A 22,842-nucleotide genomic window follows, 5' to 3' on the forward strand; every position below is an offset into this window, starting at 1 on the left:
ACGTTGCAGGTACCGTTATGCTACAGGCCCGCCAATACTAGAAAACAAAATATTAATATTATTTTGCCATGCGGAGAGGAAAAGATTTTGGTCTTGAACGATATTATCTTTGTTGATATTAATCTCGTTAATGACGCGATAAATGCAGAAAAATCACCGTGGAAACTAGGATACGCAACAACGATACACTCGTCGCAGGGATTGACCGTAGATGGTCAAGTTTGGATCGTCGATGATAGAATTTCCTGGTCAAATTTAGTGTATTTAGCCGTGTCGAGAGTAAGAAAATTATCTCAACTAGGACGAATTCGAGTAAATCACATAAGTGACGCTGGCGGTAGTTGAGTATCTTCTGGTACTATTTGCAATTCTTCCTTGGTAAATCCGCGTTGAGGCGCTAACGAATCTAGGATATAAATCGCTGGTCTTCCTGACGATCTTGTCACGGCTGATATTTTGTGTGTTGTAACGCTCCAGATTGGATCGGTTGCTCTTTTTCTTCCTCCTTCAGCCTCGCCTTGCTTATATAAATATCTGACCGTGACGCTACCTAGTACAGGCTGAATTGTGGAATCTCGCTTTAGTGGTATATTCGATTTTGTAATTGCAATTGCAGGCTTCATTGCTATTGTTCGAGTCGTCTCATTATTTAACGCGTTAATCACATGAGGCAATCTTGATATCCAATCGTGAGATCGATTATCTTGAATAAATTCACGCGCGTATTGGTATCCGAATAATCGTTCTGCGAGCGTTTTGTTGAATCTTTCGACGATAGCTTCATTGTGATGAACACCTACAATACCGCGACGGATTTTAACATTATTCTTTTTCATCAGTGAAGTAACCGCACCAAGAAATTCTCGACCCGGATCAACCTGGAGAAGATTCGGCCATTTCAACGGGGATCGGGAATAAATTTCGCTAAACGCCTTAGCGATCTCCGTTGCTGTTTTATTCGATAATGGCTCTGCTTCTTTATACCTGCTAGCGATATCAACGACTGTCAGGACATATTTGTACGTGACTCCGTCAACGGTATCGTGAGGAAGAAACATTAGATCCGCCTGATGGACCTCATTAGGGACGCTGACAGTGAAACTCGCGTACGGTATTTTTTAGGCGGAGGAAGATATATTTGCCAAATTGCCTGTTTCGATAGCCACGATTCAGCGACGGATTGTTTTACTTTGGCGGCTTTGGCGAGTTTGGCAATTGCTGATTTTCCTCGCCAGAATCCACGCGGAGAATAATATATCTGCTCCATTATTATTTACCAGCGCCGAGTACTAATTTACCTTTCATCGCGCCTTTTACCAGCCAAGTTGCTAATTTCTCTTTGAAACTTTTATTAGGAATCGCGTCTAATGCGTGAATTAGCTTGATATCAGCGAGATGCCTTTGTTGTAAATCTCCGCTGCGATATGCGAGATCGTGATCATAGCAAGCTTTATCGATAGCGTTTACCGGATCTTCACCTTGCTTTGGTTGGTTATTATCGTCGAGTCTGATATCGAGCCTCGTTCCGGGTCCACAATAATTGTATCCTGGCAGATGCTTTTCTCCGGGATATTTTGCCCAGGGAGTTCCGGGTAGATTTGACAAGGAGGCGGCAATATCTCCTCCGGTTCTAGTTTTTTTTTACAAATCTGAACTTGCGTGTCTTGCAAACTTCGCATTCTCCTGAGATCGCATTCCTGTTGTTACGTGTGACGATTTCAGTCGGATTTATCGTAGCTGTGTGCGTGCGGCACTTAACACAATATAGATCCATGTATTTTAGTAACATGAATGTAATTGATTTTTCGGCCACGAAACGACGCGAGCAGATAAAACATCACCCGGCATTACCGAATTCGATTAGAATGATAATAATTGGCCCATCCGGATCTGGTAAGACGCAATTGTTATTGAATTTGATCATGCGATGGCTGAAATGGGACAAATTGTATTTGGTTGCACCATCCGTTGACGATCAGCGATGTTACCAAGTGCTAAAAGAATTCAGCGATAATACCGACGAAGGCACAATCGAATTCATCACAGACATCAATGAAGCTCCATCCGTGGAGAATTTGGACGGTGATGTTAATAATCTTGTTGTATTCGATGATGTTATGCTGGACAAGCAGACCAACCCGGCTAGGATATTCTCGCATGGCAGACACAAGAACACCGATGTTATTTACGTGACACAGAGATATACGCAGATTCCAAAGGTGATCAGGGACAATTGTAATATTTTATCGGTATTTAATGGCGTAGACACGCACACGCTGAGAAATATTCATCAGACTTGGTGCAACGGCGACATGGACATAAATAAGTTTAAAAATTTGTTCAGCCGCGCTCAGGCAACACCGCACGGTTTTATTACGATCAATCTTCATGATCCACGCAGTCGGTATCGAATTGGTCTTGATAAAATTTATTCATGAAAAAGCACCCCCCGCGTTGCAACAAAAAAATTAACAAAAAACTTTCCCTAAGATCTTCTCCGGGATTTATTTTTCCTGTCTTGGACGCTAATATTTATTGACACACCGGCGCGACTATCTGATGCATCCGGTCTGAAATGCATGAAAATTGATCTCCGTAGAAGGCGTTATTTCTGCTTTCTGAGGCTTCTACGGAGAAAGTTCTCGTAGGAAGCTTTATTTTGTCTGTTCACAATGGTCTGTTAAACTTCCCTGCTGCTGTATTTTTAATCCATTTAATAGATTTGTTTATCACGCAAAACATTTACGGATAAATTGAGCTGTTATCGGGCAGTCTTGCGCCCGGCGTGATATTTCTCCCTGGATTACAGCGTGGACCAGTTTATGTCTAAAAAACTTAATATACCTCTAGATGACAGTCCTGGTAGCGTGCGACCGGTCATTAAGAACCGAACCGCGTACCTCAGGAGTAGGTCTTCTTGTCTCAGCCTTTAGGGGTGGTTCCCTTCCATATATTCAGTTCTTCAGTGGAAGTTCTTCTGAGTGCGCCGGCGCAGATAGTTAGAGCTTGGTATTGAATTGTACAAATTTTCTTTAATAGTGTTGGCTTTTCCGAGGCATATTTGTGGCATTCGTAATCTATTTTCTAAAAAATTAATGTCCGATATAACGTGAGCAGTGTGTCCTGGTTGCCCCTTTCTGGATCGATTTCTTTTAGGTTCCTCAAGAGTTTAAGGTCTTTTCCACATGTTCTAACTAGTTTATCTCTGTGTCCGCTTCATGAAAGGTGCTCATCGAATATCATTCTTATTAATTTAATTAATATATTGCTTAGGTGATAATATCAGTGGTCCTATACGAATTTTATTTTTGAGGATGAATAGTACTCCAGTAGTTTTACCCGGAGATAATCTGAAACCCCATGAATGCCCATTTCTCAATCCTATCTAGACCAATATACACCTCGCCCGCCACAGTTTAACTGCATGGTTTACCCGCTTTCCAGATTCCGGAAAAGTGCGACAGGTCCAATAATTGTCAGTACCCTTGCAATTTTTCAGTTTCTGACAAATCAGTTCGATTCATCAATGACTGTAAATTCTTATTGTAACTGATATTTCGGTGAGATTAGGATTAGATGGTAAATATCCGTTGTTCGTATCAACAATATAGTTCCATCCATCGTTGGTATGGAACTAAAGTGAGTTTTCTTCCTTCCATACGATTCAAACGTACAAGTGCAATGTCTTTCCAGACAAGATATTCTTTATATCGTTTTCGTCAATATCTCGGCACTCCTCCATAAAGTGGTCCAGAAATCAATCATAACAAATGAGCAGCCACGTTTAACAACGGTCTTGTCAACATGGATAGAAATCCTACTCACTGAACAAGCATTATTTTTCTTTAGCAGCAGGGAGGGCGAACCGCCTCTAATTGATTCATTCATATTTCGTCAAATTAAGCCTTCCTACAGCGTAAAACAACTTCGTTTACCCTTATCGCTGGTAAGTTTTCTTTTCTTTGTCGCGTCGAAGGAAAAATGCGCGATTGTCGGTGACAATTCGGAGGCATGCCCTCCCTGCTGCTTCCTGCGTCCCTTTTCGAAAACCAAGGTTTTTATCAAGGTACAAAAAAAAAATATTTGCGCGTCTGCTGCCATAAATTTCCGGCTATAAATTAAAAATTTAAATTATCAATGTTGCAGAATCACATTCCACTAAATTTTTCCATAATGTTCAGGGGCATTGACCTTCTCGATAAAAATCTTAAAACGTTTATCAAATACACGTATACGATCTCTTAATTTAAGTTTGATTTTATCGAGTATCTTATATAACGGTTCAATCTCGTGAATTTGATTATATCTAACAATTATAATTTCACACTGTGTTGTAAGCATTTTAAGGATTTCCCACTCTGAGATTTCTATTTCTTGGCTGGTATTGCGCATACGTTTATCTATCATTTCTAATTCGTAAAGTTTATTTTCGAGTTTGTGTAAATCTTGCAAGTTCGCCACAACAAATCCTTCTCTGTCTCTCCAGACATAATGTTCGATCTCTTTCTCGTAGTAGACGCGCGTTCCTTCTGCGAGATTGTCACGCAACTCTTTTACGCGTTCGTACATGTTAGTTAGTTTTTCCGGGTCCATCAAACTGAGACAGTATTTACTGTGTAAATTTTCAAGATGTGTTTTGATTGATACTATAATTTTGTCGTTCATATATGTATATGATTTTGTCTAAATGTTTGTTATGTTCAGACAAAAAATGATTACGCAAAAAAAAACATTCGCGCGTCTGTTGTCATAAATTAAAAAATTGTTATACTAAATAATGGTACATTCGGAATCTTACACAGCTAGACTAGCCAGAGAGCGAGAAGAAGCGCTTAATAAATATATCCCTGTAAAGGAGGATTTCAAAAAAAAATTACAATTACAACAAGAAGCTAAGGAAGGTTTTACAGAATCAACTGAACTATTGTTTAAGCCTGTTACCGCATCATTATCACATACTGCTCAACAACAAAATGTTGCGACAAGACGGCTAGCAGCCGCAGCTGAACGATCCGCTGAAGCAGCTGCTAAGGCGGTCACTGCTATCAGGGGAGTTGTAACAAGGCCACCCGAAGAAGTTTTCATAGATGCGTCAGAAACGCTACCTGAAGCCGAAGCCCCGCCGGAATACAAACCTGGTAAGGCAACAATCAAGGAGAGTGTGGCAAAAAATATTAAGATGAAAAATTACGATAACGCGGTTGATCTTGTAGGTGAATTTAATGATCATGAAAACTACCTGGAGCCGGGTTCGCCACCGTTAACTTATGACCAATGGGAACGGTTGGTGTTTACTACATATAAAGGTATTAGTCGGGTTACTTCGAAACACGAAGATGATTTTAAACAATTTAAGAAAGATGTTGAAGCAAGGAGAGTTGCAAGCCCTGTTGTGACTGCAGATCTGTCAACACCATTAAAAACACCCCGATAATAACACAGCCGACTAGCATAAAAAAAACATCCGGCAAAGGTTTGGGGAGTGGTTTTATACCCTGCCCTGATAATATTTTCAATGACGTTTCGCTGTTAGAAGTTCTCATAGGAGGAAAACGAGCTGGGAATAACTCACCAGAAATAATTAATAAAGCCGCTGATATTTGTCGGCGGTTATTTCAAGGCGGTGTCATGAATGCTAGTATATATGGAGAACTCGTTGATGAACTCGTTGATGATTACAGCGATTAAACAATGGCAAATAACATAACATGGTCATATACAACAGACATTATACACCCGTGCAGGTCAGAGCAATAAACTCACGGTTATTATGCCCGCGGATGTTAGTAAGGTGATAAATCAAGCTGCAAATCAAAAACTATCAGCGTTGATAGATCAGGAATCTGATGCACAAAGAAATATAACAGCAAATTTGATAGCAGGAAGTGGACTTCGTGTGCGACGACGATAATCACCATTTGGAAAATAGGCAATTGTATAAAATGTTCAAACGCATATCCGACCCAGCATTTAACATAGATGAGCCAGTTCAGCGAGATAACTCAGTGCGTGATTATCAATTTTATTCATATGACACGCGAGAACCAAATCAGCGGAGGCGTATCGAACTTCAAGTTTATGATACAAGTAGATATTTCCTGCCCGCTGAGGCGTTTATTGAAGTACAAGGTGAACTTGTAAAGGCGGATATTACTGCATACGATCCCAATACACGAGTTGGTTTTGTCAATAATGGAATTATGGCACTGTTTAGTAGCGCCATATATATGATTGATGGAAAAAATATCGAAACGATTCAGAATGATGTCGATGTTGCCACAACAATAATTGGTCTAGCAAGATATTCTGATGATTACGCAAGATCATCTGGACCATCGATAATCTTTGTCAAAGATATTACCGACAACGCCGACCATATTCAATATGTTACAAGACGGCCAAAAAAAGTCTCTGGCGGTGGCGCTGATGACGCAGATGTGGAGCCGATAATTATTAGTGCTAATGCGACTTACAACTTGGGATTTGCAACACGCCAAACAATGTTGTCGGGAAATAGAAAAAGTTTTTCGTGCGCGATTCCACTTTCTCACATCTTCGGATTTTGCAGAGATGTTAGAAGGATCATCTTTGGAGCTAAACACACAGTTGTGCTCGTAAGAAAAGGTGATGATGATGATGCGATCTAGCGAGGGGCTGGTGTTGCTGATGTTGGTATGGTAAATATAACAAAACTTTCATTGTGGATGCCGGTATTAACTCCATCGGTCACAGAAGAACCGCGATTACTCTCTTTTATGAACCAAGGCGGTAAATCACTGTTATCGTGGTTAACAGTAACCACAGACGCTATCCAAAGTTCCGTCAGAGATATATTTACTTGGCATATAGCATCACAACAAGGGGTTTCTGCGCCACGACGTATTTTTATTGCGCTGCAAGATAATCGTCGGGTGGGTAAACAGGAATATTCGCATATGATATTTGACAAACTCGACGTTACCGAGGTTTCGTTGAGGATAAACGGGAAACAAGAACCGTCTGAGGATATATCATTAAGTTTTACACAAAATCAGGTGGCGCGCGCATATAATCGCTGGCTGACGTTTCTGTCGCGTAATATAAATATAGATACTGGGACGCAAATATCACAGTTTGATTTTACAAATTTATATCCGATTTATTACTTTTCGCTGGAACATCTTGATTTATCCAAACAATCTGTCGTTGATATACACTTCCAAGCTCGCGTAGGTGCATTACCCAAAATTGCAGATGGTCCTCCAATTGTTTATGGTCTCTATAGAGCAATCGCGGTCATCCTCAGTGGCAAAGCAATGTTACTTGAAGGTATTTGTGGTCGAATGAGAATCGTTGATGCACCAGTAGAAAACATGTAGACTATTAGATCAATCACGTTAATTATAAAAATGTCATATAATCACGTTAATGTCACTCAGACTCCTGGTCAAATGAAAAAAATACAATCGAAAACGCGAGCGCATGTGGGGCAACGATAACACTAAAACAAGATCAAATCGCTAATGGTGGTCGAAACAAGTTATCGCTGACTAAAACCCAACTAAAACATTTCAATAAAGCGAAGCAAGCGAAAACTGGAACTCAACTTGATTTCGCTCCAAAAGCCATCAAAGATATGGTTAAAACCTGCGGTATATTTCCTCTTCTCGCCGCGATACCAGCACTGATAGCTGCCACCGCCCCAGCTGTCGCTAAGGCCGCCGCGTTAGGAGCTGTTGGAACCGCTGCTGGAATGGCATTAAAGAAAGCCACAGGGAAAGGGTACAAAAAAAAGGACACGGTCTAAGACTTCCAGGAACTCCGCCTTCATGGTACCCAAGACGGTTTTGAAAACCACACCGATGTCAAATTTTGATTTGCTCGATGCTGTTAAACAATTAAATATAAAAAAAATATCAAGGGTGTCTTTATGAGAGATCAGTTACCGCAACAACCGAATAATCCAGAAACTGGAATTATTAATCTCGATAACAGCGATGGTCCAAGAACTCACTGGGTTGCTTACGCGATACATCCACGTGGAGTTATCTATTTCGATTCGTATGGGTTAGCACCGCCAGTTGAATTCCTCAAATATGTGCAAAACACTCCATCCACAGTTTGGTATTCAACGCTACCAACACAAACACTAACCGATCCACCAATATGTGGTCGTGAAGTATTAAATGTTCTTGACGTGATATCAAAATCAACCAAACCACCTCACAAAGTGGTTAAAGAATAATGGTTGATATTTACGGGATATCTCTCACAACAAAGACAAAAAAAACGCGGTGATGTAGATTTATCAAAATATGCGACCAAGGATGAAATCGACAATCTTTTAACGTTATCCGGGATAGACCCAGATGAGGTTGTTATGTTTCAGGACCGACACGGAAAACTAAAAACCAGCGATATCAAATGGCATGAAATAATTCGTAGGGTTATTGGAGCTACGTCGGGTAACATCCCTGTGATATCAATCGCGGCGTTAAGAGATATACGCAAAAAGCTGCAGGGGAACGCGTAAAAAAGACCGGCGACACAATGACAGGTGAACTCAGCATGAACGGAAACAAAATAGTGGTCTTAAGAGATCCAACATCCCCAGAAGATGCCGCGACAAAAAATTATGTTGACGCCGTTGATGTTAAATTATCCACGTTGCGGGCTGAGTATGATGTTCATGTAAACGCGTTTGCAAATCTTCGCAGAAACTTTAGAAAAATTAATGAAACCGGAGAGGAATTCTTTGGCACTCCGCACACCGTCGATATGAAACTTGCTGATATCAAAACTAACACTGACACGATCAAACAAACACAGCACGATATCGTAAGTGGGATTTCTGAGATCGTTAGCAAAACCAGTTTGATTAAAATACCCACTGGAGTAACTGCCGGGCATATTACCAACATAGTATACACGGTATCATCTGGATTTGCAACATGGTCTAAACAAAATAATACTATCAAATATACAGCAACAGTCACTGGAGTGTATAGACTGTCTGTGTTCAGTGCTGCGCGAAATGAGATATTTACAACGTATCCCTGGCGACATTCCTCCGACAAGTTTTCCGGGGTTGTAACTATCATATTAAACAAGGGAACCGAAGAAACATTTATACTGGAAGCAGCCGATAAGAAATTAACCGCAACATCTTACTGGTGGTGTTTGGAATTTGCAGCTGAAACGCCTCAATTGGTTACCGCATAATGTAAATAATGGCGTCAGAGTCAACGACTACACTGGATGCGCAGCAATATGGATACGATCAAGTACGCGAATGGCAGAGTTAAAAAATACCATTGACAAATGCACAACAAAAGTAAAAAAATACAAGCGACGTGTAATCGTGTTGGATACGCTAGTGTATTCAGTATCCGCGTTAGTTGCATCCACTGGAGTAGTATTATCAGCGTTAACACCAGTGACAACTGCAATCGCGGTAACAATTACAGTTTCAACATCGACGACAATTGCAGGCGTTGCTAATATTATCGCAAAAAAAATATCTTCATGCGCGAGCGCCAAATTGCGCGAATATGATAAAGTTAAACATGCGGTCACGAGCACCTGCTCGAAATTATCGTCGCTGATATCATCAAGTCTCGACGATACAGCAATATCAGATTCTGAATTCGCCCAAATGGCAAAGATATACGAAGACTATACCAGTCTTTTGAAAAGACAAAAGATAAATAATGACGGAGTTACTTCATCGAGCTCTGCTCGATATAGCCGCAAATACAAACCCCGTGAAAACTTCTTCGATAACAGTAATCTCGACTAAACCAGAATTCAGTATTAATTTTCCAACTGCGATTCCAGTAAACGAGATCGCGTTAGCACAATTACGAGTATATCACAGTTGGCCCAATATCAGATCAAAATCATTTGGTGGATTACCAGCGAATAATTCGTTTGTGTTTGCAAATAAAAATAAACCCGGTGCCGATGGCACTGTGGGCACTGCCGACTGGAACGTCATTGGGTTACCAACCGGGTCTTATCAAATCGAACAAATCAATGAGGAATTACAACGTCGAATAAAAAATATCACAGGAAAAGAATCCAAGATAGAAATAACTGTTCATGAACCAACGCTGTCTTCTGCAATCGAAATAAACTCTCCTGACTACGCCGTGGATATATATAATAGTTCGATCAGATCAGTGTTAGGGTGGCCTGAAAATCCACCCCCGACGCCACCGATACCACCAGAACATAAAAAGTCTGATTATATCACTGACAATGTCATATCACGAAATTAAACTAAAACACAAAGATCATTTGATTACTCTAAAAAAATGCAACGCTAGGTAGTGAGTTTAGATTCTATGATAAGAACCGTATTCAGTGGGATTTTATTTATGAACGAATTCCAGGAGGAGGAATTAAAACTCATGCTCTTAATATGAATCAGATACCAGACGATTTTAAAGAAATTGATCAAGAGCATAAAACACAACTACAGCAACTACGGCAGCTCTTCCAAGAACATCTTTTTGATATAGCGCTACGCAGCGAAATCATTAAGCGCGTAGAAATATTAAATCAGCTTGTATCCGATATGGAATATATTCACCAGCGATTAATTCAGGCGATAGTTGATTACGTTGACAACATAAACAAATATAAGCAACAATTTTTAGATTTCTTTAGAATACCTGAGGCAAATCTGCCGAATTTTAAATTTCCTTGGTATAACGCAGCCGAGCTAAAAAAAAAAAATCCGTTACTGACCTCATCAATGAGTTCTTTGATGACATACTCGCACAGTACAGAAAAACACTACCGGAGCCAACTATTCTCCGGCACAACAATAACTCACAAGGAGAAGGCCGACATGTGTCCCTGGAAATCGTAAATATAACCGAAGTGGTCGTGGTCAATCTTGTGTGTGACGTAATCGATGGCAGTTACAGCACTGACACGACAGTATCAAATCAAGTCCAGCAAGGATTTGTTCTTTATTCATTCACCCCGAAAGAACCACCTGGATTTCTGATTGTGCAACAGCCGATCAATCCAGTCTATCTACGATGTCATAATCCGTGGCTGACCAAAATAAATTTCAAACTAACAGACCAATCTGGTCACCTTCTTGATTTGCAAAATCAAACACTACATATTAATTTACTTGTGAAATCCTAAGGATTTTCAGTCTTAAAGACTTTCAATCCTAAAAATCGAAGATTTTCAAAGACTTTCAATCGTAGATTTCCACTTCCAATTTGGAAAGGTAAAAAAAAAATATATCCAAGAAATCTTAGAAATCTACGATTTCCAAGGTGGACTGACAATTAATCAAGCGAGTATTATATAATGTACCAACATGTAAAGGTTTTCATACACGACAAGCAAGTACTTGAAAACTACATCAAAAAGATATTTACACAGTTTATAGTCGGCCCAGTTGATTTAGTTATTGATGTGTACGGTAACGAAGACTTCTTATTGACACAATCACAACTGGATAAACTACAGCAAGAACGTATTTGTATGATCAGGTGTAATAAAGACCAAATTCTAAATTACGCGCATTCTTGCATTAAATCCGATCGACTAAGGGAAATATTATCAGATTGACAAAGTCACCTTGACTTCGTCAAGGAAGTAAAAAAAATATTTTTTTACTTTCGATTTCATTTCTAGGTATTTGACCTAATTTCTAGGTATTTACATCACTGGTAACTTCGTTACTCTCTGACATACATTTTTTTAGTTGTTTTATGCGAGTATTTATTACTTTCCTTGTTTCATATTCTTGGGCTAATTCCAACCCAATTCTTTCAATTGCACGAGACAACGAAACAAATTCATTTATTTGTACCTCTTCTACTGTAGCCAGCGATTTATATAAATCCGTCTGGATCTTCTTTATAAATCTGTACTGAGCAGGCAAAATATAACGCCCTGCGCATTTATCCTCATGTAGTGTTTAAAAATCAGACATGATTTTTTCAGGATTTAGTTCATCGGATATATTAAATCCGCGCTCTTCTAATTTTTTAATAGCAACAATCACATCATTGATATTTTCGTAATTCATATATATATATATAAATATTATATATTTAAAAGAAAAAAATTGTAGGGTGTCTTATGACATCCTACCAAACTCAGGAGCGGAAACACAACCCCCATGTGAACCCCTAACCTGTCAAACAACAGTCTAGAAGGCCCAGAGGGCATGTTTGCGAAAGACGAAACATTCCCCATGTGAACCTCTAGCTTATCAAATGATATGATTGCGGGTTCAGAGGAATACATATAAGGACAGTACAACATGTATTTTTTAACTATAACTTATACTAAGGACAGCACAACATGTATTTTCTAACTATAACTTATACTAAGGACAGTACAACATGTATTTTTTTAACTATAACTTATACTAAGGACAGCACAACATGTATTTTTTAACTATAACTTATGCCAAGGACAGCACAGACAGATACGGGGTTATATTCTACGCTCAACAAAGTTGCATACCCTACCCAAAATCAACCCCGCGAGGTGCAAAATGTCACCGCGTCGAGACGATAACGCGGAAGTTATGCACCTTTGTTGGATTTCGAAACCCCGTACATAATACGGACGCTATAGTATATAAACTGACTGATACTTGGAAATTCAAAAATAGCTCACTCGGTTTTTCGTACTTCTTTTCTTAAATATAATCGCAGAAAAAATACAGATGAACCAGAAAACCAAACGAATTTAATAAAACAAGGATTTTATCTGTGAAAAAAATAAATAAACGATTACACCCGCCCGTGTTGACAGTCTTTGATAAAATCATTGATAAAGTCAAGGGGAAGTAATTGGAGATGTTTTACTTCCGTGTTACCTGTACACGGAGAATTGTTTACTTGTAAGGTAATTGTATGTGTTGCGCAGGGAGAGAAATCCATAAATGACTTTTACACAATCGTTGCAGAGTTATCTCCGTTATCTGCATCCACATAACGAAATAAAATCCAATTTTTGTACTTGTATGAAAAAGCTGATTTGGTCACTCTATCTGCCACACGCCGTACCCCCGCGGAGTTAATACCGAAATACTTGACAGCTGAGTTCATTGACTGAAATATTTTCTCTTCACGGGTACTTATGTTGAAAGATTGAACTACTTTAGGGTTTTTTTTCCCTCCCAGTATTCCCCCGTGCAGAATTTTCACTAGGTGTGATAGCCTGTAAATTTTAAGGAGAATTATCGAGTTTGTCGTTGTTGATGTGATCAATCACGAGACCGTCTTTGATCTTTCCAAAGAAACATTCAAATACAAACCTGTGATTATAATAGGTTTTACTCCCAACACTAAATCTAAGATAACCAGCATTAGTAACAACACCAACTGGTTTTTTCAACCAGCAATGTCTGACTATTCCATTACGATTCGCTTCGTAATTCTTGATTATAGAATGTGGGACAAATTCTTGATTCATTTTATATAATAATGTATTTGTCTAATTTATAATTTGTCTGAAAACTTAGTTATATAATCGCGCTCACATTTTAGCGCATCATTGTTATTTTATTTTTTTTGTTATAATATCTTTTAAGTTCACGGTATCTCTTTCCCCCGTTACTTGCACATAACTGTGTTTTACCCCTGACCCCAACACCACATCGCAGTCAGAGTATTGGTCCCAAATTCCCTTTTCGAATGTTTTGGGAATGTTCCCCGCAGAATTCTTTTCTGCAGGATTTGTTACAAAAAGTTACAGATCCCATTTTAAGCCACTTGCACTATTTAAATGTTTGTCTTAAATATAATATGGAGGAGTTTGAAAGATTATCTGCAATCAAACCCTGGAAAGCTTCTAGATTCGATCTTGACAGACTAACCCCTGACTCGTGGAGACAAGCCCTGACTAATCTGTTTGATATTATCAGGAATGCCAAAAAAGAATTTCGTAATGATGGGGCATCTCACGTATGGTCTACATTCAAAATTATACGCGACGTTGGCGAAGTCATTGATGCTGTAATGAGCGATGCACGAGCGAAAACGATTATCGATTATCTCTTTGATAATCAGAAATATTTTTTCTGAATAAAATTTATTGTGCAAGCAGATTCCAATACGTGGATTATCCGTGACAAACGTGACCCTGTCCTTGCTAATGGAAAAACCGCTCTGTTAAGTAAAGATTCCAAACCAGGAATGTTAACTGGGATTGATAAACCATATTACGCTCGATCGTATCCTGTGACCGCGGTCATTTATGGAATTTATCCGATAAAAAAACCAAAAATCAATAAACTTGCCCCAATGAGATTTTCAAAGTTGAATTGTGTAGCCGAGCGAGTAATGGAACATTTCAAAAACGCAAAACGCGGAAACGGGTTAAGTGATCTGCGACGTGAAAAAATAAACAAATGTGCTGAATCGGTTAAGGATACAGGAGCGTCAATAAACGATGTCGCTGAGTTATCAAGTAAATTAAAGTTTCTAATGATAGTAAAAACATTAACAGGAGAGATCTTGTATGAATCAGCCAGTAAGTCAAAGGGAGCGCCAATTGAAATTATTGACCATAACGCTCACGCTTGGACTAACGCAGTAACAATGTTTCCACGAGATCGTGTTGTAAAATATTACTCGGAATTTTCCGAGGGTGGAATGTTTGATGCTATCAGCCGGATGAGCAAAAACGACCCTGTGTCGGTGTGGTTGTTTAAAAGTTCCGAAGATGGTGAGTATGATCAATCTGTAAGACCTAACGGCGAATTATATCGTAAAGAATCTCTGCATGAAGAAATAAAAAAACTCGCACAGAAATATTCAGAAAACACTGAGCAGTTATTAACTAATTGTTTTACAGTTCCTTCAGTTGCTGCCCACGCTGCCAGAGAGAGAAATTTATGGAGACCAACACGCGCTTAGTTCCTTGAAGATGTTCAGTTAAGTTGTATCGAATACGGACACGGCGGTTTGTGGAATATCAAATATAATATCAGTGAGATGATTTCCGTAGACATGATTGCATGTTATCCGGGAAGTTTTCTCGGGATGGGCGAGTGTGCTGGATATTTTAAAAGATTTGGTCATCCTTGTCATGAGATGGCAAGAGTTGCTATAAATGGTCCATTACCCGATTTTGATCTGACAGGATTTGCTCGTGTGACATCGTTTGAATTTGCTAAAGGACTTCATCCGATTTGTTTTGTTTGGTTTGGCAGACACTTCTTGGAGAAGCGCTGGACACCAATAGTATTATTACGATACATGCTTGACAGTAAAATGCTAAAGTCGTTGACTGTCAGTGAAGCGATTATATCATATCGGAAACAGACTGAGGTTTGGTTACCAATACCTAAGCGTATCAGTCTCGATGAAGTCATTGAAGAATATGCACGAGAATGTCCAAATACTCCTGTTGATGTCATTAACAATAACGCTCCTACTATTCTTAAGATTAAACTCAGCAATAGTGAAAAACAGCAAAAGATCTTGGTAGAAGAATAATTCCGCGCATTATTACTTGGGATGAAATAGGCACAGTGTCGTTAGATATATTAAAAATATTTCTTGATTGGCTGCTAGCAAAAAATACTACAGTCGTTATGTGCGGCGATCACGGTCAGCCACCACCTTTTGTTGGTCCATCTCCGCATTTGTGGTTAAAATATTTTGTTGATTATTATGAAGAAGTGTCTGATGATTATAGATCTCTTGATGCAACGTTGAAGGAATTTAAAACATTGATCAGATTACAACCGAATAAAATTCAATGTGAAATTATGCGTAAAATAATTTCAGAGACTTCAATAAGCGACTTTCTGCAAACGTGGAAACCAAACAATTTGATAGTGGCAAATAGAAAGATAGAGACACACTTCAACAGCAGTTATTTCAATTACAACGGGAGAAATTTCCAATGTTGCCAGTGCCGTTGTATTATAGACCAGCTGATACACGACTACAAAATATTGACGTTGATATACCAGGACAGATCGAAAAACAGAATTTAGTATTAAATGATATTGTCACAGTTGATGTCAATGTTGTTGAAGATGCACTGCGCGCTGATAAATCCCCGTGGACGCTAGGATACGCACTGACAATTCATTCATATCAAGGACTGACTATTACTGATACAGTTGTTTGGATCGTTGATGATCGAATCGAGTGGTCAAACTTAGTTTACTTAGCTGTGTCCAGAGTCAGACGATTTTCTCAGCTGCGAAGAATTGTCTTGGATGAGTCAATGGCTGATGACAACGATAAATGTCAAGTCGATATAATAAGAAAAAAATTGGCTGGTTACAAACAGAGTGACAAAAAAAATAATCGCGATTTTGACCTTGACGTTGAATTTATCCTGACACTGAAACAACAGCAGAATAATCACTGTGCGAGCTGTAATTGTTTAATGTTGTGGCAGTATTCGAGTAATAATCCAAGACAATTCACCGTAGATAGAAAAGATAGTAGTCGCGGTCATGCACGACAAAATGTGATGCTGACCTGTCTTGAGTGTAATCGACGTCGGGTTGCTAGTTAAGTGATCTGGACGGTAATTGTGTGTCCTCGGGAATTACTTGTAATTGTTCACGTGTGAATCTACGTTGAGGAGCAATTGAATCCAGTCTATAAATTGCGGGTCTACCAGTGGATCTAGTTATGTTAGATATCTTGTGTGTGGTAATACTCCAGATAGGATCAGTTGCTCTTTTTTTACCACCTTCAAGTTCACCTGGTTCATATAAATATCTCACAGTGACATCACCCAGTATTGGTTATGCTGAAAAATCACGTCGTTGTGGTGTATGTTTTTTGGTCATTGCATTAATAGGTTTCATGTTGGTTGTTCGAGTTATTTGATTATTTAATGCAGTTATCACGCTTGGTAATCTTGCAACCCATTCGCGCGATCTCTTGTCCTGAATGAATTCCTTTGCGTACTGATATCCAAATAACCGCTCAGCAAGTGTTCGATTAAATCGTTCAACAATTGCCTGATCACGATGAATCTCAGTATGCCATCGTCTGATGGTGACATTATATTGCTTCATCAGCGATGATACTGCACCCTGAAATTCTTTTCCAGGATCAACTTGTAATAGATTTGGCCATCGTAGACCACCTCGTTGACAAATTCGTTCAAAAGCAGAAGCAACCTCAGATGCTGTTTTAGTCGTTAACGGTTCTGCATCTTTGTATTTACTTGCAACATCAACTACAGTTAACGCGTACTTGTATGTTCGACGACGAACGGTATCATGTGGTAGAAATAATATATCAGCTTGATGAACTTCATTTGGCACACTAACATTGAAATGTGCAAAATTAATTTTCTTAGGACGCGGTAGATAAATTTGCCATATTGCCTGTTTTGGATAACCAATCTGCTGCAGTATCACGTGTGACTTTTTCTGCTTCAGCGAGTTTACTAATTGCTGCGCTACCCCTCCAGTATCTTCTTGGGGAATAATAAATCGATTCCATTATAATTAATTACCAGCACCTAGCGCGAATTTACCTTTCATTGCGGATTTTATTAACCAACTAGCTAACCTCTCCTTGAAAGATTTATCAGTGATGGAATTTAACGCGTGACTTAATTTCACATCTGCGAGATGCCTATCTTGTAGATTTTTACTTTTATAAGCTACATCATGCGCATGACACGCTTTATCAATAGCGTTTATCGGATACTTACCTGGTTTTGGTTGATCTTGATCATCAAGCCTGATATCAATTCTGGTTCCAGGACCACAGTAATTATATCCTGGGAGATGTTTTTCTCCTGGATATTTCGCCCACGGAGCTCCTGGAAGTTTTCTTCATTTTGCGGCAATATCACCTCCTCTTTTTTTTTTTTTTACTTGATGCTGACTGCATTGACTTGTTAGTAGAGATAAATTTAAATTTCTTTGTACCGCATCGCTCACACTTGCCCGAAACCGCGGATCTATTATTTTTTGTTATAATGGTTGTTAGATCACTTGTTGAAGTGCGCGCCCTGCATTTCACACAATATAAATCCATCTTTATTTTATATTATTCTAATGGAAATCACTGACTTTTCTGCAACAAGGAAACGAGAACCAGTTAAGCATCACGCAGCGCTACTAAATTCTGTTCGTATTATTATAATTGGACCATCTGGGAGTGGTAAGACACAGTTGTTACTTAATTTAATAATGAAGTGGATGAAGTGGGACAAGTTGTATTTGGTAGCTCCATCTGTGGACGATCAACGATGCTACGAAGTGTTAAAAGATTTTAATGAAAGTGCAAAATCAATAAATGAAAACGGTGATGGTGTTGTTGAATTTATAACTGACATTAATGAAGCGCCAAGTATTGATGATATTGATGGATTTATTAATAATTTAGTTGTTTACGATGATGTGATGTTGGATAAACAATCAAATCCAGCTAGGATATTTTCCAGAGGCAGACACAAAAACACTGATGTGATTTATGTAACCCAGCGATATACACAAATTCCTAAAGTGATCATGGATAACTGTAATATTCGTGCAGTGTTTAACGGCGTTGAAACACACACGTTACGAAATATACATCAGACTTGGTGCAATGGCGATATGGATATAAATAAGTTTAGAAATTTATTTAGTCATGCCCAATCAACCCCGCACGGATTTATAACAATAAATTTACATGGTCCTCGAACACGATATCGAGTCGGGTTAGATACGATTTTTGGAGGATAGCAGCAGGGAGGGCATGCCTCCAAATTGTCACCGACAATCTCGCATTTTTCCTTCGACGCGACAAAGAAAAAAAAAACATACCAGCAATAAGGGTAAACGAAGTTGTTTTACGCTGGATACGCACCTTTTTTTTACGATTTTTGTGTTTTTGTAGGAAGGCTTAATTTGACGAAATATGAGTGAATCAATTAGAGGCGGTTCGCCCTCCCTGCTGTTTCTTTTCACCCAGGTGTATTTTCTTTTAGATTTGCTCTCCTTGAGATTCGTCCACTCGTCGTACAGCAAACTTGTTACACAGGTTTGTCCTCCAAAGAAAATGTCTCGAGGATTCAAAGGTTCTATAGCTACCACATCGCACTTTTTGGCAACGCATCTGCATTCTGGGTAGGTTTTGAAATGTCGATGGTAATCGTGTTACCACATTTCTATCACTTTAGTATTCTTGACTTTCAAATCTCAATAGTCATTAGTATGTTTGCTTGTACAGTTCTACCATGGTGAATCCATCTGAAAAAGGGTGATTTGAGTCTCGGTGAGGAAAACAAATAGGACACATGTGAAATAAGCATCTCTGAAATTCAAACACATTCTGTGGATTTTCAAATTTTCAGCAATCAAAAAGAATGATGTCTAGCTTTATTTTATCCATTTGTCATCAACTTTCACACAAATGATGGAGCCTAAATAAAGCTTTTTGTGGAATATCTATAGCTAACAGAGAGACATGATTAAGCGGTATGATGGCTAGTGTGTTCTCGAGCATGAACCTATTTTGATACACTAATCCATACGCTTTAACATTAATAGAAGCTTCTTTCATGGGATCGATACCTCACTGATCCAGAAATAGTTGTTGAAATCTGCCACATCAGCGGCTTTAAATGTACACATCAGATGGGCTATATTTGAACATTTCTTCTTCAAAGTCAAACTAGTCTGAATCGTGAGTTTGGTACCAGGCGTAGAATGTTTTGCATTATACTGTGTGCATATCGTCGGGTTCGTACTAGCAAACGTCAGGCAAATGTGGGAGCACAACGTGTAGATTAGCGTCAGTGTTGAAAAAAGTGTGTACAATAGCTTTTGCTATTCTAAACGTTTTAGCAATTCCAGGTAACGGCGTGGCTAAAAAAAAACCAAACTTACGGGAATCTTTAAACTGTATTTGTCCCACTTTTATGTAAATGAGTTATGCTCTTTTTAATAGCGACTCTGTGGGACATTCGGGTTTTTGTTCTAAATAATGTCAGAAAATAAATTGTCCATCGTATCCGGAGAGATTGTGAGCCATGAATGTAGTATAAGTAACGCACTTCTTTCTGTTTGCTCTCGTTCTGATCTTTCTTTAATTCTTCATTAATCTCGTTGTCATATTTTTTAAATGTAACATTGCTGATTGAAATCCAGTTGGTCATAAAAATCACACCCTTTCTTTCTAGGACAAATGTGTGTAGTTTCGTTATTAGTACAAACATGTTGTCATAAGTAGAACACACTATCAATAATTCTCAAATTTATTTCTTTTGTTTAACTTGTTTTATATAATGTCTGTAACAAAATGGACTGACAAAAGAAAATTTACAAGTGTAATAATGAATTATTTCTTTTCCTCCTGAAATGCATAGTTTGGACGCAAGAAATCCCCATCTCTTTCTATAATGAATGTATTGGTCCTGATTGCATAATCAAGGGTCGTGTTCCTCACAGTAGTAACTGCATCCAATCAATACTGTGATACTGATAATGAGATCGAAATGTTGATACACGTGAATGTATTTTCTATCTGGTCCTCGAAACATGAAAGCTCCAGAACCATTTTAGTGTATATTTTCAACGTATAACTAGGAGACAGTGCGTATGTTTCTGCATTTCAGGAACTCCACACAGAGTCTCTTTCAAGATGCATGCTTTCTGTGAAAGAAGTTTCACATATCTCCGTTCTTTGGCTGTGTTGCAGTTTCTAATAGTTTTCATTTTCATGTATCATTCTCATTGACATACGTTCGTCCCTAGACGATAAGCTGTGCTAAACACGTCGAATCTGGTGAGTTATTAATCTGAATTATACATCGTTTGCTGCTGAGAATTTCATCCTTGTCTGCCACCTCTAGGTGGTGAAACGTAAGTCATATGAAGAGTATTTTTACCATTGGTCATGTTAAACTCATTATTGTGTTACGTATATTTGATTTAATTTGTGATTGATTTGATTTGATTGTTCGTTGGTTTTGGAATCTTTTTCTTTACATGTCAATGTAATGTAATTTTGCTTACTAGGAATTTTATATTTTCCAGAAAATTCATTTTGACCTGAATTTTTTCTTAGATACCTAATAAAGAAAAACTGTTTCTATTTTTGACTCAATTCCTGGCCTTGATTGAGGGTCAAGTAAACAACTTTTTTCGGAGTAAAATGATTGGTTCTTATCATGGGACATACAGGAGCTACGTGATTTTTATATGCAAATACGATCACGTGATCCTCTATTTCGCAATTAGGCATTTCCGAAACTGCGAAATACTTAGTATTAATAGTGATGTTTAGAGAGAAATATCCAAGAGTTTTGGTGCTTTTAAACGCTTGATGTCAAGTTGTTTTCTTTTGTTGTGACCAGTATTGAATTTTTTAGTTTTTGAGTTTTATTTTAATTGTTTGGATTCTAAAAGATTAATTCGTTTCTCTGGAAATATTTTGTACTCATACAGGATTCTTGAACAAAGACTTTTCTTAAAAAAATTATTTGGATTTCCAAAACCGGAGGATTAATTGTTGTGTTTCTACAAGGAAATGTAGACTTCAGCACAGTACAGGTTACAGTATACGTCATCGCCTTCCATCTTGGATTATTCGTCGGGACCCAAACATTGAATCATTTGAACATTTCAATATTAGGACTTCAAAAATTGTATTCGTGGATTATTCTTGGATTATTTTTGGATTTGATTCTGGAAACTGTAAGTTCATATATTTTGACTTTCACAAAATTTTTCCAGGGAAATAAATTATTTGTTATATTTTTCAAAGCTTGTTGTTTTCACTCTTTCTTGTGTTAATGTTTATTCGATCCTAAACACGTAACATAAGAATTTGATTAATTATCGTGTTGAATTTTATAGAAAATTGTAGGCTGTTAATCTCCCGGTGTACTAAATGCCATCAGCAAAGAAGATATCAAAATGTGTAATTCATGAAGAGTCCCAAACGATTGATACATTTAGCTTCGCCCTGTTGTTTAAATGTTTCTAACAACGAATTCAACAAATCTGTAATGAAGCCTACTGATTTTGATGGTGGCATTTAAGGTTTGGAGAGGGAGAGAGAGAGAGAGAGAGATTCTGGCCCAAAGAAAGTATATTCATTCAGCTTTCAAGATGTGATGAAGACGGAAGTATCAAAACAGATCATCTTCTCTTCAGATGGACATAATCATTTTGAAAATACACTCGCAATAAGTCTACACACTTGAGATAAATATCAAGATATTTATATCTTCAAGGTTAAAGGACAATGAGCTCTAGAGTGTCGACAGTGTCAAAAGAAGGAAAGACTGTAGAAACGACGCAACGATACATGTTATCATTGTGGAGAAATATGACATTGGAATTCAGAGTGACGAAAGAAAAAAGACAAAGGCAAGGTGGAAGGACGTTCGTCGGGGAACAGAAATAGAAGAAGTACTCATACTCTTCAAGAAATTTATGAAGGCAAGGCCAATAGAAGACACTGAAGAGAAAGAGCATATGACACTAGATAAATTCAAACAAAAAGACGAAGTAAAGAACGAAGATTGACTTGTTTGATGTGTTGTGAAATTTCATTGTGATTATGGTTCAAGGACAATATTGTAAAGAAAAACGTGTCTTTTTGTCCTGTTCTGTTCTTTTCGTATGGATAAGATACATAAAAACACTCACACACGCACACCTTCTTTTATGGAGTGATCTGAGTTTTATTTGATTTGGCTATCACTGAGCAGCATCTCTTTTCTAAGAGATATGTGTGTCCCTGAGAAGGACCGTTGACGTTTTTGTTTTGGATACGAAAAACAGTTATGAACTTTACCTAATCAGTTTTAACTGACTTTAAATGTCTTAATCCTTATCCACGGCCAAATCCTACTCCTTCTGCAGCGTTAGCAGAATAAACACTGCTGGTA

The sequence above is a fragment of the Sinohyriopsis cumingii genome, chromosome 1 (assembly GCF_028554795.1).
Source record: "Sinohyriopsis cumingii isolate HCF-2022 chromosome 1, ASM2855479v2, whole genome shotgun sequence".
In the NCBI taxonomy this organism is placed as follows: domain Eukaryota; kingdom Metazoa; phylum Mollusca; class Bivalvia; order Unionida; family Unionidae; genus Sinohyriopsis; species Sinohyriopsis cumingii.